We start from the raw sequence: 27,580 nt of genomic DNA, 5'->3' as shown, positions 1-27,580 counted from the left end.
CCTCTTGCTCATTTCCTTATGTAAAAGAATTTAACCAAAGAAAGCCAGCATTCTAATTCAATTTCTCCTCCAAAGTATATAATTTTATTTCGTCATAATGGCTGCTTTTATTTCCAGGGTCAGATTTTATTTAAATTTGAGTCCATTAGGAACAAAAACTTGCCATTTTCTGATAAACAAAATCAGCAGGGGAGCCTCTTCAAACGAGAAATGTATTTCCATCGACCTTTGTTTTATTTGATCTAAATGACAGGTATACACCACTTTTCCTGTGTTTACTTTTAAAGATTCTGAAAAAATGGGGGTGACATTTTTAACAACAAAACTAGCAATCACCCTAGTAGTCCTGTGACAGGCAGATGGAAGAAATGATAAAAAGATGTAATCCATTGCTTTAGACCACCAAAGAGGCCTAATATAAGTCATTAGCAGAAAACCGTTAATTTTCTTTTTTCCCTATTCTGACTGTTGTTTGTAGAAGTGCTCAACCTCTTAGGAATTGGAACATTTAACTGTTTCTTGCTATTTTACAAGAGGGAGGCCAAAGCATTAACAGAAGAAATTAAGGAATATGTCATTACATAGTTTAAGAAATCTGAGTGATATAAGTAACATTTTAGAGGCTCTTAGGTTGAGCTTAATAATAGCTGGTAAGAAGAATTAACACTGGTAAAGCACTTTAAAGATTATAAAAGGCTTTCACAAGTAGTATCTGATTTCTTGGACATCCTCACAAAAAAATGTGTCTCAAAAAGCCAATCATGTTGAAAATAGAGAACTAAAGCCCACGTCTTTTGATTCCAAAATACAAGACCATCTTAATCCATACAGACGAACAGAAAATATGGTGATATTCCAATCAAATAAGGATGGAAATAATCACTTCCCCCAAGTTTGTTCTGCAAAACACCAGTTTTCTAGGAAGCCAAAAGTTGTCAATTAGGGGAAGAAAAGGATTCGTGAATATACATGGATAAATATCATGCAGCACTTCTTTAAGTTATAATGATCAAGGAAAGTTTTACTCTGAGGATTTCTAAGGACGAAAGTTAAAGAAAACTCTTGGTGAATGAATTCTGTACCAGAACCTTTTACTCTTTTAAACCAGTTTGTCTCTCCCTCTCCCCGCTCCTATCTCTCATTTGGTATAGATGATAAATAAATACAGATATAGAATAGATGCAGAACAACAGATATACACATTAGATGTATCTGTATTTCTATGTTTAAACATATGTGTATACATGTATATGTGTGTACTTTTTTGTCATTGAGAAAATTCACAGATTCATTGCGGATTGGCTTTTTTTCAACCAATCTTGGCTATGTTAATGTTTCCAAGTCGCTCTGATATGACAGGTGATTAGCAATACACTTCATAGCACTGTAAACCATAATTTTTCAGTTAATAACCAATTATTTTTTTATAATTATGTGAATCTGATTTAAAAACATGGTTTTATTTTTAATTTTATTATTACCACTTTTTATTTGAGTATAGTTGACACACAATGTTACATTACTTTCAGGTGTACAACATAGTGATTCAACATCTCTGTGTTATACTCTGCTCACCACAAGTGTAGCTACCATCTGTCACCATGCAATGCTATTACAATATCATTGACTATATTCCCTATGCTCTAATTTTTATTCCCCTGACTTATTTATTCCATAACTGGAAGCCTGTATCTCTCTCTTTCCTTCACCCATTTTGCCCATCCTCTCACCCCCGCCTCTCTGCCAACCATCAGTTTGCTCTCTGTATTTATAGGTCTGATCTGTTTTTTGTGTATTTCCTTATTCACTTCTTTTGGTTTTTGGAATCCACATATGAGTGAAATCACATAGTATCCGTCTTTCTCAGTCTAACTTATTTCACTTAGCATAATACCCTCTAAGTCCAAAATTAGCCATAAGAAAATTGTGAATAAAAAGATGTAAAATATAACAGCATATACATGAAACATGGAAGAAGGAGTTCTTAAAAAGTTGTTTTTTTAAGAATGCATTTGAACTTAAATGGCCATCAACAGAGTGCTATACACTTAAGATGTTATATAAGAATCTCATAGTAACCACAAACCCAAAACCTATAATTGATCCACCAAAAATAAATAAATAAATAAATAAAAGAGAGAGAGACAGACAGAAAGAAAGCCAACATAACACTATAGAAACTCATTAATCACAAAGAAAGAGAGCAAGAGGAGAAAGAAACCGAGAAGAACTACAAAAACAACCAGAAAAAAACAAAATGGCAATAAAAACATGGTTTTAAATATGAAGACATGAAGGTGACTTTAGTTAGATAACAAATTATTAGTTTAATTGAGTCAAAATACTGAGCATAATGGAAATTATAAAAGCCTCATCCTATATGCTGTACTATTAGAGTTCTCAAAAGACCAGATCCAGCCTCATTAATATCTTTTTAAAAAGATCAAATAAGTTATTCTCATATCTAAAATTACTTCTTATGTATAGACATTTTTCTTGTTTTATTTATACTCATATAATGCAGAAATTGTAAGTACCTTGTTTCTTGAAAACAGGAACAAAATTAAACCTTGGAAAGGGTTATAAATGACTTACCCAATTTCCAACTCTCCTTTTCAGAGCTATCTTGTCATCCAAGAGATTGTGAAGATATTACACTAAGCCACTAATACTTGATTTCTATTACCTTTCCACCATACATAAAGGTAGCACTTTAAATATAAAGAAATGTAACATTAAATGTTTAAAGGAAGGTCTCAATGAAACTATGACTTTTTTTAGTTCCATAATGCTCATATTATTTTTAAAATCAGTTCAATATTTCATAATAAGCCAGGCCATTACAATTTTTGAGCAATAAAATGATAAAATTCATGGTTTTAAAACAGATTGTGAAAAGCACTGACTGAAAAAAAAATAAACTTTCTCTCAAAAGTTTATAGTATGTTGCAAGCAGGAAAAAGTAGAATCCTTAAGATATAAGCTAAAAGAAGTTTAGAGTATATCATTTAGTATTGAGACAAATTCATAGACGACCACTCCACAATAGAATTTAAAGGACTCTGTGGATCTGTGGGGACTCTGCACAGTTTTATTTTTAATGGTGTTAGATAAATTCTTGCTAGAAAGAGAGTCCTGCTTAGGGTAAACAATAAATAACTACTCTCCTGCATTCCATCCCAACTGAAGAGCTTATTTTACCTTCTGGGCCATAAAAGATACTGTATCAATAATCAAAATTGTATGAAGATGATTTCTAATATTTCTAAATGATTAGAAAAGATGATGTGGCTGTATTTTGGTCTTTCTTTATAACAGCTTCCCACAGATAACGCTGTTACAATTTGTAAATACAGAGAAAACTAAACCAAACTGAAAATAGCATATATTTCCCATAATATAACACTGCAACTGATCTAACCCAGTGGTGCTGAACCATATATGACTTTGTCCCCTCCCCTCCACCTAAGGATACATGGTAATTTCTAGAGACGTTTTGTGGAGTGCTACCAAGATTTAGCAGGTAGAGACCAGAGATGCTGCTAAACATCCTACGGTGCGTTGGACAACCCTCCACAAAAAAGAATTATCAGACACAAAATGTCACTAGTCACCAAGACTGGGAAACCTTGCCCTAAACAAAGCCTATTGGTGCTGTAAATATTTACTTTTACACAACTTTTTCCACGGAAAAATGAAGGAGTCTTGGGAAAGGTGTATCAATTGAACAGAACATTATGTACACACATCACCACTGAAACAAAATATCACTGAGAACTGTCTATTGAAACTAGGGAGAAAGTGAGAATGAAGTTAGATGGAGTATGGTCTAAGATTGGGAAACAACAGTGACCCCTCCCTTACCCCATGCAACTCACAAAGTGCCTTATTCTGTAAGCCAGAGTTAAGGCTCAAATTTTAACCAACAACAAAATCTTCCCTTCCCAGTCTTAGGGAGTCCACAAATTTCACACATATTTTTTTCCCTCTCTAAAATAGGAAATGTCTTCCATTCTTCCTGTACTGTTTCCTGCCATCCACACTTCAGGGTTTTTAATGCAATATGATAGATTTATTTTCAAATGCTTTGAGTTTGTATTTCAATTTAATGATTTGTTACATTTTTTACAGGCTAATTCAGTGAATCTACATAAGATTAATTGCATGGTCTTTTAGGACATGTGACAAATCCTTAAAAAGTGATAAAACCATGCAACTGAAAAACAAATGGCTTGTGATATATGAGTGGAATTCCTGGTACAGTTTATTAATGCATGTTTTGGTGAGGATTGTTGCAAGATCTGAAACAATATTAGCTCAAAATTGAACATTGGATTGTACAATCTGGATAATTCAATAGACCAGAACAGCGTAATGAGTTTATTTTTCTAAGGAGAAGAAAACTCTGACATAGAAATTTAAAAAAAAAAAGTCTTTAGTGTTATATTTCTTAGAAATAATTGACAAAACTATCTTTTTTTTTTAAAGATTTTATTTATTTATTTGCGAGAGAGAATGAGAGACAGAGAGCACGGGAGGGAGGAGGGTCAGAGGGAGAAGCAGACTCCCTGCTGAGCAGGGAGCCCGATACGGGACTCGATCCCAGGACTCCAGGATCATGACCTGAGCCGAAGGCAGTCGCTTAACCAACTGAGCCACCTAGGCGCCCGACAAAACTATCTTAAGGGAGCTTATTTATTTTTAATTTGAAAATAACAAAATTCTAACAAGTACAGTTTTTATCCAGCTTGTGTTTCAGCATCTGGATAAGATCCATGTTAATAAAAATGAAGAGTGCTTGCAACAATGTTAGATTTTACAAGAAATGCTTTTGGAGGAAAGAGAAATATTTGTTGTATATGGTTAAATCATCTTGTCTTCTATTTAAATATAGGGAATTTTCTGTAGGTAGCCTTCCAGCATGTTTTGGGTCATATTGGCATTACTGTACTGGGGAAGGAACAACAACAACAAAAAATGTGTATTTAAAAAAGGCTGCCACATTGCCAGTTTTATGTTCAAACATGTTTGAAGCAATATATTTAACTCACATTTCCTAAACCTTTTCTAAGCACCTAATGGGTGTGGAGTAGGAGGAACAACCACTTACCAGAGTTCCAGAAGTTCAGTACTACAACCAGGATATTACTGGGCAGCAGGAATGGTTAGTCACCTTAGTTTGAGGTTTCTTAGTACTAAGTATTATGCAAGATTCCTGCTGTCTTGGTAAATGAAACTCATACTGGGATAAGACATGAAGCCAACTAGATATAACAACTCTAGAATGGAATTGGATAAGTGTTCTAGGGAAGTGTATTAGCATTCTTGTGAGAAATCAGAAACAACAGAAGGTAGGTATAGATGTAGATACAGATAAGAGGAGATCTATCTTGGTTCATGTGATTATGCCATCTGCAAGTTGGAGACCTAGGAAAATTGGTGGTGTAATTCAGTCTGAGCCCTAAGGGCTGAGATGAAGAAGACAGATGGTGTAAGTCCCAGTCTGAGTCCAAAGATCCAAGAACCAAAAGTGCCAATACCTGTTGTCTGAGAGCCGGAGAAGATAAATGTCTCAGCTCAAGTAGAAAAAGAAATCACACTTCTCCACCTTTTTGTTCTATTCAGGCCCTCAGTGGATTGGAGGATGCCCACCCCCATAATCTTCTTTACTCAGTCTACCAATTCAAATTCTAATCTCGTCCAGAAACACCCTTACAGACACACCTAGAAATAATGTTTTACCAGCTCTCTGGGCATCCCTGAGCCCAGGAATGTTGACATAAAATTAACCATTGTAAGCCTACTTGGCACTCATACACATCTCCTTAAGCCATACTTAATCTCCAAATAAGGACAAATCAGGATCATAATTCTACCTAACATGATACAATTATCCTACATACAACCAAAAATGCACTAATCTCTTCCTCAGGAGAGGAGGTAAAATCTTTGTTTGATGTTTATTCTTCTGATATCCTATAACCTAGACTACAATATAAAATGAACAACACTTAAATACTAATATAAAGCCAATGTACCTTATGTTACATGATAAAAGAGTAAGAGGAAAGAAAACAAAGAGTTGCTACACACACACACACACACACACAAATATATATTCATGACAAAATAAGAAAGAAATCCTTAGGACAATTACAGTCTTTGTTTCCATAACTAAGCACATGGTTGTATCCAGTATTTATAATTACCTTCTACTATCCATTCTATATTCCCCTTGCCTTGAGCAATACCTTAGCTAGTCGTGATTCTTTACTCAGTGGAGTGAACCAAACCTTCCTTGTGAAGGGTCCGGACCATTATTATTCCTGCCTGGACTTGGTTGTTGTAGCTTTTCATTGACCTTAATCACAGGGCATGATACTACTCAGATGCCTTAAGGGATCTCTTGTGTTCTAGAATAGTCTTCCTTACCTTCACTGAGGAGTAGTAGTTCAATTCCCCCCTGGTAATCCAAATTAATCACCCCAGCCAACACTATAACTTCCTTCCTTGCCTGCTGATTGAGACAATCTTAACTTCAAGTTCAAGTTCAACGGAATCATTATTGTGTATCCCATTTAATTTTTTTGTTTTTTTAAATAAAAACTTATACCATTAAAGTATGATTTATTTATTATAAGACAAAAAGCTTCCCAGGTAATTCTGACGGGCAGTGAGTGTTTAGAACAATGAGATGCTGAAAGGAAAAGCCAAGGTTAATTCTAGAAACGCAGTACAGATGGTAGAAGGTTTTAACTATCACGTCTGATTTTTTTCTCCTTTCAAGAAGTAATGGAGAAAGATCAGAAACTTTTGAGGAGAAGGAAGAAATCACTCCAATAATTTATTTGAGTTCCGGTTCAAAAGTAATTTTCTCAAGTCTTCTATGACCAATCAATTATTTTACCATATTTTAATTTTTGGATATCCCTTATCATTGTCTAAAATTATCTTTACATATAGTAATTTATATGTTTAATGTATCTCTCTACACTCCCAGTTATAATTTGCAGGCTAAAAGTGGGAACATTTTCCTACTATAGTGAAAAACTATATCTTCATTCCTAACAATGAGAACAGATCTTGGGAATAGAAATCATTCAATTAATATGTGTTGAATGAGTGAATGAATAATAAATAAGCAAGTAAATATAGAAGATAAAGGAGATAGATGCTATAGACAGGGAAGCAGTTTCTTTCATCCATTTATTCATCAAATATTTATTGAGTACTTACTACTACCTGGCATAGTAAGAGGTGCAGCAGTCCACTTGGGAAATAGAGACTAGCAATGCTGTATCTGTTTAAAAAATAATTTTTGTCTTATGAATCTATATAATAAATATTGCATGCCTGCTATGTGTCAGCACTACTCTAGAGCCTGAAGAAACAGCTGTGAAGAGAAACAAGTCCTCTTCCTTCTTAGATTTTTACATTTCATTGAGTCTAATATGAGAGCTATGGCATAAAGTGGACCTAAAAAGACTTAGTAAGAGATTGGATACTGACACTGATAGAAAGTGAAGAACTGAAGATCAGTGCAAAAGGAGAGGATTATGGGACCAGAGCCTTCGTTGTGTCGAGGAGAACCAATGATTTAGGGATATTTTCCTCCTCAGATTGTTGAAACAAATAGATAGTTGATAATGATCGTCTAACTCTATTAGAATCTATACTAGTAAGGTCTGGTCCAATGAGAGTTTAGTAATGAATTTTAGTAGCTTAATTTTATTTTTGACTCTGTTACATATACAACATACATCAGCTCATCATATTTACTCAAGGGTTCAGAGAGAAGAAGGGCAAAACTCATTCAGTACATCTTTACATGCTTCTCACTAGGAAGAAAAAGGAACCTGATAAATCACACAAGTTAGGTATAAAACTTCCTGCTTTAGTAATGACACATATCACTTTTACCGAAGCAAGTTGTATAGCTTCATCTAAATTCAGAGGAAATCAGGGAAGAACAATTCCCTGATGTACCCAGAAAGAGGGTATTCAGAGTATTTGTTAATAACTTTGATTAGTCTCAGTTATTTCATAAGGATGGGAGCCTGTCTCCTAGTGCTATCCTTCTATCCTTCATGTATATAAACATTTTTCTTTATATATAGTGTATGATATGTATACACTAAACCTGAGAGGGACACTAGAGACCATCCAATTCAATATCAACTTCAAAATGGAAAATTATGTGACTTGTTCAGATCAGTATAAATTAAATTTCTGAAAGAATTAGAGAAATTTTATTTTAAAGAAGTTCATTTTATTCCTTATTTTAAAAGTGGCACACTACTTCCTATTTATTTTTCATAAAACCAGTTTGATTTTGTTTTTATATATTTAGCTCTTTTATCTATATTCCAAAAGTTGTCTTTCATAACAACTTATGGAGATTGTCTCAAACACTGGGTCAACCATTTATGAAAACTTGAAATAGTCACCTAATAGATAATATCCCAGTTTGTGGACACAGATCCAGAGATATACAGCATCATGAAAGGGACATTCATAGCTCACACTCAGTGTGTGTGTGTGTGAGAGAGAGAGAGAGAGAGAGAGAGAAAGAGAGAGAGCGTGCATTAGCATGCAAGCATGAGAGGTTACAAGAAAGATTTCTTATGAAATATTTTTTTATGTCTTAAAAATTTTTTTGTACTGTATTATAAGTAATTTCTTTTTTTTTTTTAAGATTTTATTTATTTATTCATGAGAGACAGAGGCAGAGGGAGAAGCAGGCTCCCCGCGGAGCAGGGAGCCCGATGCGGAACTCGATCCCAGGACCCTGGGATCATGACCTGAGCGAAGGCAGACGCTTAACCGACTGAGCCACCCAGGCGTCCCATGTACTGTATTATAAGTAATTTCAAAGCTCATTCTATTCATTCTATCACCCTTGTTTTCTGTACTTTATATTTTTCAGGACACTGAAGAGTTTATTTAAAATTACCTGATACTTTCAGTTCTTTATCTTGCCTAAAAGCTTTCATTTGTTTTTTTTTTCCCAGTCTAATCTCAAATATTTCACTATGAAAAATGAGAAAGAACACTAATACTTGAGAAATAAGTATAAGACAGAAAAAAATAATTTATAACTCAAGTTTTAATGGGACTTATGGAAGGATACATGGTTGGTGGTGTCAAAGTAAATATCAAGGTAGATAAAACCTTGAAAACTGCACTGACTATACTTTCCAGGAGGAATAAAATGGCAAATATATTAAAGCAATCAGGAGTTTAACAAAGATCTCTTTTCATTCATTACAGGAAAGACAGCCTCTTATTTAGACTTTAAAAAGAACCCTTTGAATTCTTAAAAATTCTCAAGTTAGCTTTTCTTTTCTTTTTTTTTGAAATTAAATAATTATTATACAGCCAAATATTTTTTTAATATTTTATTGCTTTATTTCGCCAACGATCGAAGATTGAATGTTTATGGACTGTGTGTATGTGTGTGTGTGGAGAGTGAACACAGTGTGTTTTGAATATTCTTTAAAATGTAGACTTTAAAGAAAACTTTTATCCCGCTCACCCTTTCTCTCCTTCTTCTCTCTCAATTCTCTTCTTAAGCAGAGAAGGAAGAAATAATTGAAACTACAAATTCACTTGTAACACCATGCTGCCTTTTCCAAAAATAAAACAGCAAATATATTTACTCTAAATGAATATTCTCTATTACTTTCTTAATCTTAGATCAATTATTTGAGACTCGATTATTCATTTATGTGACAACTATATCCATAGGGGAAATATGGCTCAAACAGTCTTCTAATTTAAATATTAGTAGTAAAATTAAATTAAATTTTATGTGATTATTAGATACAAATACTAACAATATCAGCATAGCCTTGGGGATTCCTGGACTCAAGACCAAAGAAAATTATATGACACAAAACTAATTAAAAACTATACATTTGAATTTATTAGTTATACACTTGTATGTTTTTAACATCAGAGTAATAGATAAACCTTTTATCAAGAATAGGTCAGTAACAGTGATAAAAGGAGATGAAAGTAAATGGAAGTTATTGCAGAGAAATTCCTAATCTGAATTATAAAGAGATTACTGCAAAGTCATAAAAATTTTCCCTTTTCATATTTCTAAGAGATCTAAAACATATGTACAAGAAAAGGAGGTGAGAAGAAAGGTAACCTTTAAAGGATGCTTCAGTCTGAAAAAAAAAGTCTGTACATCTTAGAGCAAATTGTAAATACCACTGAAAACTGCTGATTTATTGCCTTGAGAAAGGAAAAGGGAATTTGGGGTGTAATATAACTCTTGTGTCTTATTTCATTTTAAAGCATATATAAAACTGAAAGTTCTGTGTGTAAGCTGAGAGTTTGTTTAACCTACCTAACCTTACACCTGATAATGCTCAACTGACCTACAGATCCATCTCCTGCGCTTTAGCCTGAAGAGAGCCAAGAAACGTTTAAGTGGTTTGCTTTAAACTTGCTATTGAGATATGTTATTTTCACATCCTAATCTCCTCTCTTTGTTTGCCAGCCATGCCCAAGCTTGGTTGACTATGTCCTGCTTTTGTGAATATGCATGTTTCCCTCTCAGTGGCCAATTCCCTAGTACTTCTGAAGCTAGCTTTTTGTCTTTCTTTTTACATGGCTAATCAGGGTACCAGCAGGAGAAAGACACTCAAATTGGATCATTTGAAGAGTGTTTAATAGTCTATTGACCAATGTATGGTCAGAGTGTAGGGGAACCACAAGGAATGATGGTAGGGACAGACTCCCACCCTTAGCCCAGAAAGGGCAAGGACAGGGAATTTTTACTAGAAAACTGAACAAAGGAGGGACTTTCCACAGAAGGATACAGCTGACTAATGGCCAGCCTGAAGGAACGAACTAGAAAATATCCTTGACCTCCTTCTCCTCTCCTTCTGATCTCCTCCTTGTGCTCCCCATTGGCCAAACAGAATCCAAATGCATAGAGCAAGGGGGTCCAATGGTATAGTCTAAAAGGAGCAGCCTCCAGTGATGATGAAGTGGTGGAAGCAGGAATGGCTCTAACCATTATTAAACCTAACTGTTCTTGGCTTTCCAAAGCCACACCACTAAGCTCTGTTGGTTTAGATATTAGTACATAAGAAAAAAATGTTTTAGTTAGTCTGAAATGTTACAATCAGCTACTTCTTCCATATGCCAATACAATGTTCAGAACTATCATAAAATGGTCTCAATTTTTCTCTTTCTCAGTTGACTGGTCTTATAAACCCAGGGATACAGATTGAGGCAGAGTAAGCAGTAGAATAAGAGTAGATATACTAGGGGGCAACCCTCTCCAGTACCCTCCCTCCTTGGGAGCTTTGTACTATCACTTTGCTATTGCTCAGTAAAACTTGCTTTGCTAAAAAAAAAAAAAAAAAAAAAGGAGTAGATATACTAGGATACTTGTAGCTTTAGTTAAGTATATATCACTCAAACCATTCTGAATGCTAAAATGGTAAACTAGATGAAATGCTTGGACATGGGTAGACATGCCTTAACTTTATGGATTAATGAAACATAACACCCATTCATGATAGATGTTTACAACATGGCTGTTTAGTGTCTTATAGCACTACCAGATAAACCCCTACCAGAACTGAGTATCAAGCAGGAACTGTCTCTGAAAATAAGAACAGTATTTTACAAAGAAGACATGGTTTACTATAAATTTTAGGGATTTGAAACTGTGTTCTCTTACCTAGATTTGCTACAGGTTCAGAATAGCATTACAATATGTTATAAACACTCACGTAACACTGGTTCTGATAAATCTTAAGGGCTAAATGACAGAGCTACTTGAACTACAGCCTAGGTCAGCTAGATGACCTTCCTTAGTCAGTGCTCTACTCAGAGAGGCAGTTTTAAAGCTGACAAAATGTCTCTGCAAAATCTAGCATGCACTATGCTTCTTTCTTAAAGGTAAGGTGTATTAAATTCAGCAACTTATTTTTCTTTTTATAGTAGGTATTCCAATATGACCTAGCCCATTAGATGCTAGAAATATCACAAAAGTGGCATACCCCTTAATTTTCATAGCGTCTATTTCCCACCCTATAGCAAAAAATATCTTACTAAGGCATCAAAGACATGTGCGACTTACTGCTCATGTGATATCATGTGATATCAATATGATATCATACAGTGAATTTACATGATGCCCTTGATGGTAAGATGGTCAAGTTCTCTCAGAATTAAATCATTGTCCTGACAGAGAGTAAGAAAGATAATGAAGGTGTACTGCTGTCTCTACCAGGAGGAAGCAAACACTTTCTGTTATTCTATGCCTACTGGATTAGAAAAAAATCAATAGCTACATTCTTAGTAATCAATAGCTACATACTTAGTAATCAATAGCTACATACTTAGTGCCAGGAACTGTGCTCCTTTGCTCTAACAGTGAAATTACACCTGAAACAATTGGTTTATTTGTAGTTACACCTTATTAAAGGTATGATAATCTACTTTTCTAAGATCCATTTGTCTCCTGTGTGAGATAGCAGTCCAATTAAAAGGAAATATGAAAGAGATTGCACCACTGTGTCTTTCAAGGATCATTGGTGGCACTCACTCAGGAGTTCCCCAGGAATGTGATACTTTGATAAGGAAGCTGAACTCCAGGACTTTAAGTTCACGATTCCTATCATGACAGTACTTACTTCATGGATGGAAACCAATGTAGGGATTCTGACAGATGGTGAGGATATTTTAATCATATAAGAACTAGAGTAAAAACCATGGATGGGTTTGAAGACTCAATGAACTCACTAAGGGACAAACCTTGGCCACACATCCATTTATTATGCTCATTTTTTCCTACCAATCCTTATTCTACTGCTGGACTATAGCAATGTTATGGATCCCCAAGACTTAGCATGATTTTAGAGACAGTGCCCAATAATCATTAATGGTGCTTTACTGTCCTTAGTGCATAATCATACTGGTGAAATGGCTCCAAACTTATCATTTTAGGATCCTTTCTCATAGGAAAATGATTTCTCCTTTATATAAAGAGCTCTACGCTGTGAATTGTGCAAGACTGTTGAATCTCAGATCTGTACCTCTGAAACAAATAATGCAATATATGTTAAGAAAAAAAAAAAAAAGAAGAAGATAGCAGGAGGGGAAGAATGAAGGGGGGGAAATCGGAGGGTAGACGAACCATGGGAGATGATGGACTCTGGAAAACAAACTGAGGGTTCTAGAGGGGAGGGGGGTAGGAGGATGGGTTAGCCTGGTGATGGGTATTGAGGAGGGCACATTCTGCATGGAGCACTGGGTGTTGTGCGCAAACAATGAATTATGGAACACTACATCAAAAACTAATGATGTAATGTATGGGGATTAACATAACAATAAAAAATTTAAAAAAAAAGAGCTCTGTCTTTAAAATATAACTTAAATCTGAAAACTGGAACTTGGGTGTTATTTGCTATTGTGATTTAAGTCAAGTGTCTGGTTACCAGATTTAGAGTTCTTTTGTTATACTACCCAAATTGTACCTTAGGTGGCTGCCTCTTTTTCTTCATTATGGGCTTCATAATCAGTTAGCCATTACTAAAGACACATTTGAGTCAAGCAGTTCTGTTACCACTTTGCCCCTGCTATTTGTTGGGCAATGCTGGTCACCTGGCTTCTGATACTTAAGTGTTTTTTAGCTTCTGTCACCCTTAGATCCCAACATTTTCACTGAAATTAGCGATCTTCTTTTAATATCCAAATTTCCTACTTTCATCTTCAGCCTAAAAAGATCGAGCACTTTTCAAGAATATCAGTGCTCTACTCAATGCTTTGGTTAAGGGAATGTCCTCTAGGTCCTCTCAGGGCACAAGGTAAGGAGGCAGGGAGATAAACACACATGAATAAATCTGCTCAAAGTCATTGTCATAATTCTGTCTACGTTACATCATGGAATTTCAGGCATGTCAACTTCATTCATCACAGGCTACCTTCAAGAATCAGTTTTCATATGAGCTAGCACACTTTATCCATAGCAGTAAATTCAGCCCAATCCAAAAGTACATTCTTCCCTCTTTGGCAATTTCCTTCTACACATATTCACTTGTTCTGTTCTGATATAAATGAGCATAGTCTGCAATTCTTTGGTGAATAAGCCTTCTCTTCCAACTTCTTAGTTAGTAAATTTGACTCTATGGCATGCAGAGTACTGACTATAGTTATCTATCCCGAGGCAAATGGGGTAGTAGGGGTATGACATGTGGAGAACTTGTATCTTGTCATAAAGCACTGCACAAGCACAATCAGAATCAGACAATCATGTAAGGTGTGGCCAGCTTCATTAGACAGAGGAGGATTTGGTAGATTTGCTGATACAGAAACCTCAGGCAAGTTTTGGATTCAGTATACATTTTGGTATATGGATTCTTTCAGTTGTTACTACTCTAATTCTTGGGGTGCCTCACTTTGCAAGCACTGTGCTTACTTTTCCCATATGAAACTTAAGAATGAATTCAGTCTACATTTTTTTTTCAGTAACCAGTAGAATCAGACCTTGTGTTTAATTTTTGAATACACCAATGCTGGGAATGCAAAATACAAGAATTTATTTTAGAGAAATCTTAGAAAGTCTGGGTTTCTAATATTCTCTGAAACCAATTTAAAGATTTGAATATGTCACTTTCTTTCTTTGTGTTTGGCAGTGCAGTTAGAAGTAGGCTACCTACCACACTATCCCTATAATCTTTTTGCCCATCATATTGTTATTGCCTCTGTCACTTGGACCTCCAAAGGCATAATTTTAATTGGTGACCACACACACTAATTTAACTATCTTTTGTCTCTGGGCATTGTAAAATGTTAGTATCCTATCCGCTAATGCCTTCAAACCCAACTAGACCAGGTAAGTAATTCCAAATCCCCATCCTTGAGCTTTTATCGGCAACCATTTCTGTATCAAATACTGCAACAACCAAAGTTCAGTGTCAGAGTCCATAGATACTGTAGCTATTATTTTATTCAGAAAAGAGTAAGATTCAGGCAATTAGGTATTAACAAAATCATCAGAAGAACTAGAAGAGCAAACTATAACCTGAGCCTATGGAAATGACTCCCACAGTATCATGGCTGAACTGGTCACCAAGGAGAGCAGATACTTCTGCCACAGTAAGGGACCTAGAGAATCAAAGGCTTCAGCTTTAATTCTTGGCTCTAGGAACACACTATCTAAGCTGTGACCTGGAGATCACAAAGTTGCTAATGACTCTGCTGGCTCCAGAATTACATTGTATGAGCTGAACAAATGGGATATCCCCACTTTATTCAGTTACAAATAAAATCTCATGGGAGTGCATTGATTGGAAGGACCTAATGATATTAAGACCTTACCTGAAAGAGGGGCTAAAAGATGTAGATATTACTCTTCAAAAATCTGTAGTAAACAAGGCAAATCAGAAAAAAATAGGAAAGTTCTAAAGCCAATCTCTTGTACCTAACAGAAGAATAATTGATCATGCATTTGGGATTCTAGCAATAAACACCCTCAATTCCTATATTATAATTATATGTGTATATTTCCAGGTGATCCTAAAAAAACACCCAGCTAGCTAATCATCTTTTAAATTGTAGGTTCTATGTTAAAATTATTCTTACTCACATCCACAGATTCAATGTATTCCCCCAGAGTTTTTTCAAAGAGTATAAAATTATCATTGACCTAGAAAAAATATCAAAAATATGAAAGAGGAAAATATCAAAGATCAGAGTACACACAGATAGTGAAGTAATTAAATAGCATAATCATGAAAAGTCAAAAGCCAAAAATTTGTTAAACAGCAATAAGAATATTATGTGAATCCCAGAAATATAAGATATAAATCCTGCTCATAGGGCTATCTTATTGGAAAATATTATTATGACTACTAAAGAACAATAACACTTTCCTGATTATTTTAAATAGTACAAATTGGTAAAGGGGGGGGTCAATGAACTGTGTATGGTAAATGGGTATATGACCTAGTCAGGCTTTAACCACAGGTAATCTTGCTTCCAACCCTATTCATATCATAACTACTGCATCTACAGTACTATTATGTTAGACATGTACTAGGTTTATAGAAGTTTGTGAGCATTTACAATAAGACAGTGATTTTCTAAAAGTTTTTCAAGTCGGGCGCCTGGGTGGCTCAGTTGGTTAAGCGACTGCCTTCGGCTCAGGTCATGATCCTGGAGTCCCAGGATCGAGTCCCGTATCGGGCTCCTTGCTCGGCGGGGGGTCTGCTTCTCCCTCTGACCCTCCCCCCTCTCATGTGCTTGCTCTCTCTCATTCTCTCTCTCTCAAATAAATAAATAAAATCTTAAAAAAAAAATTTAAATAAAAGTTTTTCAAGTGAATTTCCCTGAATCACCTTTCTTCATCACCTAAATTATTATCCTTTATACTTTGCATCTCTGCCTTCTTCTTTTTCATAAAATATTAAAGGTAACCTTAATTCTCTTGTTTGGAACCACTCAGTTATTTCTCTTTGGACTCAAAATCTGAACATCTTACAAGACCCTACATCAGAAATCATCAAACTACAGTCCTTGGGACAAATCCAGCCCACTACCTCATTTTATAAATAAAGTCATAATGAAACACAGATATGCTCATTTATTTATGTATCATATAGGATATTTTCACACTATATAGGCAGAGCTGAGTAGTTGCAACAGAGACCCTATGTCTTCATCAAGCCTAAAATGTTCATTATTTGGCCTTTACAAAAAACATTTGCTGATGCTTACCCTATATTATCAGGCATCTACCTTCCCATTCTCTCCCTCATTCACTAAGTTCCAATGTTAGTATCTATATTACTGCTGGAAAGCACTAGTTCTTCCTCTCTTGAACATGCTTATCCTAAGATCTAGAAAGAACTGGACTCTTGCATGAATAACTCCATCTCCACCCTGGAGTCACTTCTTTAAAGGAGTCTTCATCAAATATCCTACCTTAATTAGGATCCTTCTGTTAATCTCTGTCTTTGTTTCCTTCATTGCATCTATTATAACTTATGGTCAACTTACAATTGTTAAAATTTGATACACATTCTTAATCAAGTATCTATCCACCCATCCATCCTCAAACTACCTATTTTTTAACTTTTTATTTTGAAATAATTATAGATTCACAAGAAGTTATAAAAACAGTGCAGAGATGTCCCATGTTTCCTCTACCCACTTTCTCTCAGTGGACACATCTTATACAATTATAGTATAATATCAAAACCATGACATTGGTACAATGTGTGTATAGTTCTACGCCATTTTATTACATGTGTAGATAGATGCATGTAACCATCACTGCTATCAAGATACAGAACTATTCCATCACCATAAAGATCTCCTTCAGGTACCTCTCTTTTTAGCCATACTTACCCCCTCACAACTCCACACACCATCCTTAACTCTTAGCAATCAGCAGTCTTTTCTCCATTTCTATGATTTTTAATCTTCCTCATTTTAGATGCATGCTTATTTAATTTTGGTCTGTCCCCTCTCCTAGAAATGTAGCTCCAAAAAGACAGGGACATACCTGTCTTATTTCCTGTTTTATTCTAACTTCTGTATTCTATAGAATCCAAAATTGGTCTCTTTTGAAGTTATCTGGTAGTTTTCCCTAATCCAATTTCAATGCTCTATTTAAAAGCAGTCCCTCCAGCTCCCTTTCTTCAAAGAGGAACTCAGTCAATTCAGTGTCCTGCCAAAATTGTAATAACAGTTCTTTTTTATTAATAAACACTCTATTATTCACTAGCAATAGGCAGTGAACATTATGTGATAATGTCGATCAATGTACTGAAAAAAAAATGCACCATAAATGAAACATAAAAGTTAAGGGGGCAACTCTTTCAATATGCAAAGAAGCATAATGCTTTATAAGAAACCTATCATGTTACAGTGTTTTGGAAGTATTATTTATTGTAATAGTTGCACACTTTGTGAATAGCTATGTAAAATTAACAGCTGGATGGAGTTTCAGAATCGTTTACCAACCAGTCGTATCTTATGAACAATTACCTCAAATGCATTGACTTGATTTTTAAAAGAGCTGCTGACAACTTTGTGAAGACCTTGAAAAGCATTTTATTCAAAAACAATTCTCCTAGGACTGCATGTGATTTCTGTGTTTATTTTATCTGCCTTTTATTGACAGTGTATTTTCGTTTCAGTTGTTAACTTCAGAAATATTTAACATCCCTTGGAAAAATGATTTGCATCACAGCAGCCTCCTTAGCTGTTAAGACTTCATCTGCCCTGCTACTTACTACTTGTCTCATGACATCATCTTCTGTGTCTCAAATCAGGTCCCTTTGAAATTGCAATGATTATAACATCATACACAGTGAAGATTTGGAGCAAGATGTCAATTGTGTTTCACCAGCCATTAATTCTATTCCTAGTCTATTCTACATTTTTAAAGAATCCGCTGCTTTATCCCAAGGATCATTTACAAATTGTATAAGCATCTTTATTTTCCTCAATAATCCTTGTGAAGATGCAAAAAGTGAAGTCCTAATAAGCACCTGGCTTATGAGCAATTCCTCTTTTTTTTTTTTAGCACAAAATGATACAAAAGTCCCAAAACAACTCTTTATCCTCGACAAAAATAATAATTTCCCCTTATTTAAATAATAAAATAATCAAACTGCAAAAATACTTTGCATATAAATATGTATTTTTTTAAGAAAAAAATTGACATTTCTCTTTGCACATAGTTTCATTTAGGGAATTTGAATGACTATTGACATGTAAATGAAAATTCTGACTTAGCAAGAACTGTGATAAGAGTGTCAGTAAGTCAGAGTCATCATAACTATGAAAAGAGCTAAGGTATAAAGTAGGATTGTGTGTAAGCCATACCTGAAGGAGACATTATAAGGCAGATTTCATTGTCACCTATTAATCATTTATAATAAAAGCAAAAGCATTATAAAATATGTATTAAACACCATTAGGTAATGTTGCTATTACCATTTCTTTTGAATATACAATTAAGTCTCAGGAAGATTTACAAGCCCTATTACGTTTTTCCCCCAACAGGTTTCTAATAAAAATCTCATATTTGTTCTAATGATATATCTGGAGAAATGTCTGGAAGTTTCCAGAGCTAAAGAGAGATGAGAGAGAAAAATACCAACTGAAAATAGAATAATATATCTAAAAATATTTGTGAACTGACACGTGACCCGAATATTTTGGTCAAGGTTTGTTTTAGTATTTAGAGACATCTGTTGTTCAAAAGGTTTTTCAATATTGTTTTTGTTTTATTTAATGATACACAGATAAAAGAGTTTCCAGCAGCAGAAATGAATAATATAAAACTCTTTTTTTTTAAAGATTTTATTTATTTATTTGACAGAGAGAGACACAGCGAGAGAGGGAACACAAGCGGGGTGGGGGTGGGAGAGGGAGAAGCAGGCATCCCGCAGAGCAGAGAGCCCGACACGGGGCTCGATCCCAGGACCCTGGGATCATGACCTGAGCCGAAGGCAGATGCTTAACGACTGAGCCACCGAGGCGCCCCAATAATATAAAACTCTTAAACTTGACAAATTTTAGCTTATTGAGGATCAAACTAACTTCTCATTTGGAATCCCACAAGTGTGGGTTTGGGGGTCATCAAGATACAAATTCTAATATCAGTTTTAACACTTTCTGGTTAAATGATATTGTCTAAATTACTGATCTACTTTGAGCCATCATTTTTTTTTAAGATCTTATTTATCCACTTGAGAGAGAAAGAGAGTGAGCATGAGCTGGGGGGGGGGAGGGCAGAGGGAAAAGCAGACTCCCCACTGAGCAGGGATCCCAATGCAGGGCTCATCCCAGGACCCTGAGATCATGACCTGAGCCAAAGGCAGACGCTTAACCATCTGAGCCACCCAGGAACCCTGAGCCATCATTCTCTTGTGAGTAAAGCAAGAAGATTAAACTGTGCCTTGGAAGAATGATTGATGTTTAGATTAAATGAGACAATGCTTATTCACATTTACTAGATGCTCAATAAAATTCCCTTTATTCTTCACATACCTCTTATCATTTTTTTAAATTTTATTTTATTATGTTATGTCAATCACCATACATTACATCATTAGTTTTTTTTTAATTTTTTTATTCTTATGTTAATCCCCATACATTACATCATTAGTTTTAGATGTAATGTTCCATGATTCATTGTTTGCATATAACACTCAGTGCTCCATTCAATATGTGCCCTCTTTAATACCCATCACCAGGCTAACCCATCCCCCCCCCTCCCCTCTAGAACCCTCAGTTTGTTTCTCAGAAATATTCTTCTCTGGATGCTTTTCCACGTCCACTTCTTTAATGAAAGTACTCCTTAGAATTTATACCTGAACCTGTCTTTTACTCATTCTTCATTTTTTTTCCAGAAAATCTCATTTATTTCTATGATCTTCATGTGTCCTCCAAACACACACATCTCATCTCTCCCAAGGTCTTCCCTTCCAATCTCTTCTGATCTTTAGTTTTTCATTCCTAGCTACCATCGCTGAATCTCAGAAGACACCTCAAAATCATCATTATCATCAAGAACAATAATGATCAAATTATTATTCCCCAAAATTGCTCTCTCTCTAGTCTGTATCTCAATCGTTGGTAGCACCATTTTCTCAGCAGAACATTTCAGAAACACTTTCCTCCTCTTCCTCTCTTTACTTGATTACCAGTTTTTCTCAAACTTACCTCTGACTTATTTATTCCAGTTCCCCATCCACATCATAATTTCAATCACCACAGTTTAGGGCGTCTGTGCACCCATTACATACTCCCTCTTAATGACTCGGCACAAATATGTTCACCAGACTTTCATTCTTTTAAAAATGTCTCTCTATAAGTTGCAGAATGCAATTGGAATATAGAAGACCTCAATGTAGCTATCTCACATATTTGCTTGAGATTGAATACCCTACATACTGACGCCACCACTTGCTCCCCCATTTTACATAACATATTGTTCCCTATTCTGTACAGGTGATAAGCCCTACTCATCCTTCAAAGATTAACTGAAGTATGAAAGATGTTCTACTTTCAAAGCCTTCATGATGTCTGACAAGCAAACTATTTTTATCTCCCTTTGATCTCTAACAACAATTGTGGCAAATTTAGATTATCACCCTTTTCTCATCATACTTTACCCATTTGTTTATAGGTTTATATAAATAATAATAAATGCTATATTTTCTCACTACATGGGCAGCTCCTTACTGATAGAGCCTTGTTTTTTTGTGCATGGTTTTATTTGTTTGTTTGTTTCACTTGAGTTACCTTGGTAAACTGTGGAAAGAGTATCATATTGATTTATTAAGTGAATGAATGAATTACTAGGTATACTCGGCCTGACACATAAAAATATAAAATAAAGGTTTGTTGATTTTAATTAAAATGAGATAGTATGGACAGAACTAATAGCTTCTTATTGTGTATAGAATTTTGTGTCCCAGGTGCTGGTTACTACTTATTTTTCAATGTGTATTTTAAAACTAGTAGTAAGTAGGGGCACCTGGGTGGCTCAGATGGTTGGGCGTCTGCCTTCGGCTCAGGTCATGATCCCACGGTCCTGGGATCGAGCTCCACATCGGGCTCCCTGCTCGGCGGGAAGCCTGCTTCTCCCTCTCCCTCTCCTCCTGCTTGTGTTCCCTCTCTCACTGTGTATCTCTCTGTCAAATAAGTAAATAAAATCTTTAAAACTAGTAGTAAATTATAAATTTGTATTTTGTAATAAATAATTTATTATACCTAGGAAATCTGACCTATTTCTCAGAATTACATTTTACAAAGTATTTACAAAATAATCAGTATATGTTAAGCACTTATTGATCTGAAGACATCTCCTCAATCTTGGCAGGAATATTTACCTTGTGCATTTTTACACACCATAGTTCTTCAACTCAAAAACTGTATTCAAGCAAAGCCTAACTTTAAAATCCCATATTATTAGGTAAAACAAACAAATTCCAAGCAGGTACAGAGCTCTAATACTTAACTGTTCTTCCCACAGCCCATATTCCTCCCCCATTCACTGGCTTCCCCAAAGGATCTTCAAAAAAGACCACTCTTAAAACAGGATGAATAAAGTTAGCTGTTCTGTTCTGAGGTACCATCTTCTCTAACAGATGTTCAGTGATTTCAAGAACAAGGAGTTGGGATGGGAGCAGTGGGCATTTTAAGTGGATTAACTGATTTGGTCATCAGTTAAGTGTGCACCCCTACTATTTTTTTTATGCGAAGTCTTTCTCTGTGCTGTTATATTCCCTCTTGTGCCAAGCAGCTGTCTAAAGCCTCCAATTAGAATCCATGTTAATCTAGTTTGTTTATGAGAAGATAAGTTGGTATGCCGACATCCATAAATGCATTTGAACATGTCCTGGAAAATTTTATTTTAATTATTTCAAAAATGTTGCCACTTGTTTTTATTTGTGACCTTGATTTTATCTCAGATGTGTGCAGATTCTATGAGAATGTGACAAACAGGTGGGATAATTTGTGCATTATCAAATAGGATATAGGAATATTAAAAATATTAAGGGAAAAATAAAAAGTAATCTATTACATTTCCCTACAGCTCTGGGAAAGAGAGAATATTCAAAAAGTCTTTTAAGATATAGATTTTTATTTTATGGGCTAATCTTGCTATGCTTCATGATGTTTCTTCCTTTTTTTTTTCTTTATATAGATTTCAGGATTCTCTTCATTCATTTTTTTGAACACATAGTGTTTACTAGGATCTAGGTACTGTTCTGATTTCTAGAGATAGGAAGTGGACAAACAAAAATCTCCAGCTGCATGGAGTTTATATTTAGCAGTGATAACAGATAATAAGATAAATAAGAAAAACATAGTTTTTTATAGCTACTTATAAATTGATATTAATATAGTCATAAAGGTTTCCCTCTATTTTCTATCTTTAATTTAAAATTTTTAATATGCTTTCAGTGAATTTTTCTTAATTTTCCAAACACTGTAGGCTTTCCTGAATGTTCTTTACTTTTAACTGTGATTCTTCAGCCACTGCAACCTATCTTTCTCTAACAATCTCTCTCTCTAAATGATTTGTGTTCCACTGGCAGCTCGGTGCCAAAGAAAGTGACATATCCTGATGAAGCCATTAAGCACAGTACTACAGACATTAAGGGGATGATACAGGCATGATTTCAATCATGCAAAAGGAAACTACCCTAGTTCTAAGAAGGAAAAGCACCAAAAGAGCTTAACCCACTCCAGTCTACATTTTCATTTCATTAGATTGAAATCTGGGAATGTCAGAACAAATTAACACTTTCTCCCCACAAGGCAATCACTGTAAGTATCATCATCACATGCATGTTGAGCACCCGCAGGGAGAAGGGTTGGGTCTTGGAATATGCAGCACACTGAAAAGAACCAAAGTACAAACTGAGGAGAAATGAGTTGATAATATGGAAATTTTGCTAAAAGAAAGTTGAACTTTTCACTCTGTGCTGTCATGAAGATTTTCTTTAAAAATATCTGTTACCTAAAATTCATGATATTTTTCCAAGCTCTGTTATAACCCCAAATTATATGTAAGTATCCGTTTAATTATCCCCACACTTAAACCATTCCAATATTCAATTTTCTTTGAAATATAGTTGTAACTTGCTTTATGAAATAAATCCTTAAATGGAATACGTAAATTATGTATTTTTGATAAACCAAGTTTTACATTAAGAATAGTAAGAGTCAAAGGTCTAAGAGACAATGTGCTTGCCAAATTCAAAATTAGAGTAATTGTGTTTTAATTTGATTTTATTATTGGGATGAATTCAAAATAATAGAATGTTCAAGGCACTTCACGTATATCGCCAGCTTTGTTAGAGTTTGAATTCTTTTAATTGAAATACTTCTAGATTATATTTTATGTGGTATATGTACCATTTGGTAATATGATATCAAAGTAATTTATGTAAAGCATATTATACCTTGGTAACGACTAATAAATCCCATCTAACAAATGAGAGATATTTGCCCTTCAGGAGGGCCAGTCCAACATGAAAAAAACCTTTTCAAATTGCTTTAATTCTTTTTGCAAATATTTACTAATATTTTACACTTAAACCTATGTTGTCTTTCAAAATGACAAATTCTGGATAATGGAGTGCATAACTATAAGCATAAAACAAAAATAAGCATTTGAAATTAAAATTATCCCCCAAAATAAAATGGACTTATATTTTTAATGGTAATTTAAGCTAGTTGAACACTAAGGCACAGATTTTCACTACAAATCTCCTATCTTCTCTGAAAAATACTGAATATATTTCAACTTTTTATTGGGACCCTAGGTTCCCATTAATACCAATTATTTAATTGAGTATATTAAAATGCAGACCCCAGGGCCTATGGAACTATGAAGAACTATTTGCCTCTACATAAAATCACACCAAATTGTTCAGCTTTAAAGATGTGAGGGCCTGCTTTTCTTATTTTCCCATCTCTTCTTCCCATCATATTGAAAACTTAGTTTTCATTGCCATTTCTGCAGCTAATAAAAGCATCTCCTCTCTTTGTAGTTATTAGTCTAAATTAATGTGATCTTGAACAGCAAAATCAATCTTCGTAGAATTAAGTATAAACTAAGAATATATAGACCTTGAGTGAGGATCCTATAGTCTTCTCCTTAACATATGTATATAGATAATGAACTTGCTTTGAACCAGTACTTTTGTGTGTGTACATAAGCGTGATATAGTACTAATTTGATTTCTCTTAATAAAAAAAAAAAAGAGAGGTCATTGTTTGGAAACATGGGAACTAAAACACATAAATTATAATTAAAAATCTATCAGAATTTAAAGTGGCACTAAGGTCTGGTAACTGGTTGATGTGTTAAACTTGTTTTCATATTTACTATTTTGAAATTATTATTTTGGTTTTTGATAGCTTTTTTTTAATATGGATGCAATAATTTTACATGTGCTTAACATGCAATTAAGTGATTTTTTTTTTAGATGAGGGGATCAATATAAGGAATGGGCTCTTTCACAAATGAATTTAAATGCTAATTGGAGAACAGGGAACCACAAAAGTGAAAAACTGAATAAAAACACAGGATAACACCATGAGGATTTGGTGTTTTAAATTTTAAGTGTGGGAATTTTCTATTCAAAATATAATCTGTGGCCTAGCAGAATCTGTTTCACCTGGCAACTTGTTAGATATGCACACCTGTAGGCATGATTCTACATCTACTATCAGAGTTTGCATTTTTTATAAGGTCCATGTGCACTTTGTATGTACATTAGTGTTTGAGAAATGTTTTCACAATAGATCATTATAGATTTATTATGATTATGAATATTTTCCAAATGCATGGAAGATGCCATACTAGCCGTAATAGAAATACATGAAAGGGTACTCACCATAAGAGGCTATGAATCTCAAAATCCACATGGGGTAACTCGATAACCAGGCAAAGGAAACACACCTTGGGAAACTGTTGGGAGATAGGAAAGGCTGAATGGTTTCTCAAATAATCTCCTAGTGGTAAATTCTCAATATTCTACTAAGTCTAAACTCTTTTCTTTGAGGATAGAATCCTTATTAAAATTAAATGTACTCTAATTAAATCCCACTCCATCACTTTAAATCCTATGGGTCTTTCAACCCTCCTATTTATGGCCTCTCTCCTCTTTGAGATCTTCTTCAGTCTTCTCAGTTGGAAGGGATTCCCACTCCTTTAGAAGTGCTGAAGCAAAATCCTATCTGGACCACTTCTGTGATACTGATTTACTTGACCACTTTGCTAGGCGGGACTGTTTTCATGTGTGTAACTGACTAAATATGCTTATATGTATCTAATCTTACAGCATACACCACCAGACTGTAAGATTCTTCATGGGATAGCCATATCATTCTTTGTAACTCTGGGGGTATATAGCACAGTGTCTACCCCATAAAGGCTTGAATGAAAGCTGACCAGAACATGTAATAAAGGACAGCTTGAGAGATGCATACCTGGAACTGGGAGGCTACAGTGAAGAAGATGGGTTTCAACAGTTCTCTGTTTTGTCCAGGCGTGCTTAAGAGCATTAATTTGAGACAGAATGAGAGAGAGAGAGAGAGCACATGAGAGGGGGGAGGGTCAGAGGGAGAAGCAGGCTCCCTGCTGAGCAGGGAGCCCGATGCGGGACTCGATCCAGGGACTCCAGGATCATTACCTGAGCCGAAGGCAGTCGCTTAACCAACTGAGCCACCCAGGCGCCCCTCTTAAGAGTATTAATAATCCTGCTCTTCATAGAGTTCTTTGAGGGAGCCTACAAGAATGCTGTGAAGGGATAGCATAGCTGTTGATTTACTTGGCAAATGTGGAAGCATTGAGGGCTAAATGTAAAATTTTTTACCCCTGTTATTGATGTTTTCTTCTTATCTATCCCCAACTGAACTCTTACCTGCTATCCTGAACAATCCGTATGCTTTAGCATCAATCTTTTGCATTCATTATTATTTCAGAAAGTAGCATCCTTTTTAAAATCAAATTGAGAAAAGTCAGGTGGACTCCTGGGCAATATGCCTTGAATCCAAGTAAATGTTACGCTTTTCTAAAGGGAGAGTAGTCAGGTAGACTCTGAGTTAGATAGCCCAGCTTAAGGGTATGTGCAGGTGGGGAGAGAGCAAGAGTAAGGAGCATGAAGTCTATCCTTTCTGGTGGCAAGACCTCATTCAGTTAACCCCTTCCATTAGGTGGGAGTAAGCAAGTGTGCAAGAGTACTAATGTCATCATCTAGAAATAAAACTTGAGTATGCCTTAAAATTTTACACTAAATCTAGCTGGATTTTCATTATTCACATCTATGTGCACTGCAAAGTGGTGAAATTTTTAACTTAACAAACTATGTGATATCAGGAGTCAGATTCTGATTTTAGACACATTTTAGGTTGGACAAATCTCTGTCTTCTACCTAAGCCAGCCCTTAAGAATGCATGAGTATCACCTGGGGAGTGTATAGAAATCTAAACTCCTTGGTCCCAAAACTTAGTCACTCTAATTTTTTAAGTCTAAAACAGGGTCTGACTTGAACTTTTAATGGGAACCCCTTGTTATTCTGATGTGAAGAATGACTACCTACTAACCTTAAAAAAGAGCAATGTCAAAAAATATGATTTTAGTTGTCAGCCAATTTTTTAGAAATCAGATTGGTTGCTTTTTAAATATTCCTTTTCCTCCCTACAATGTTCATTTCTCCCTTACTCCTGAAGTAAGCATCAAAGAAGGTAAAATGCTTATGCACATAGTCTGTTGATGTATATTCAGAAACAATCTTTTGGAGAGGGTATCCCTATGTTCCAGTTGGCCAACATAGTCCAAGTTTATGCCAGCAATGCATTTTTTTATCATTCGCAAAGGATCCAAGTTTGAATAATGAGTTACATGCCATAATCCTATATTAACAACTAAACTGAGGGATGTGGAGAAATGTATATGTATCTAAATAATTCTATTTTCTGCTTTTCAAAGTGTTTCTTAAGTAAAGAGCACAAATGTCATTCAAAAAGTGTTTTTCCAAAATGAAGTGACTACATAACTTTTAAAAGGGTT

This window comes from Mirounga leonina, unplaced genomic scaffold (genome assembly GCF_011800145.1).
Source record: "Mirounga leonina isolate KUSES-001 unplaced genomic scaffold, KU_Mleo_1.0 Mir_151, whole genome shotgun sequence".
Taxonomy (NCBI): Eukaryota; Metazoa; Chordata; class Mammalia; order Carnivora; family Phocidae; genus Mirounga; species Mirounga leonina.
This window is presented reverse-complemented; position numbering follows the sequence as displayed.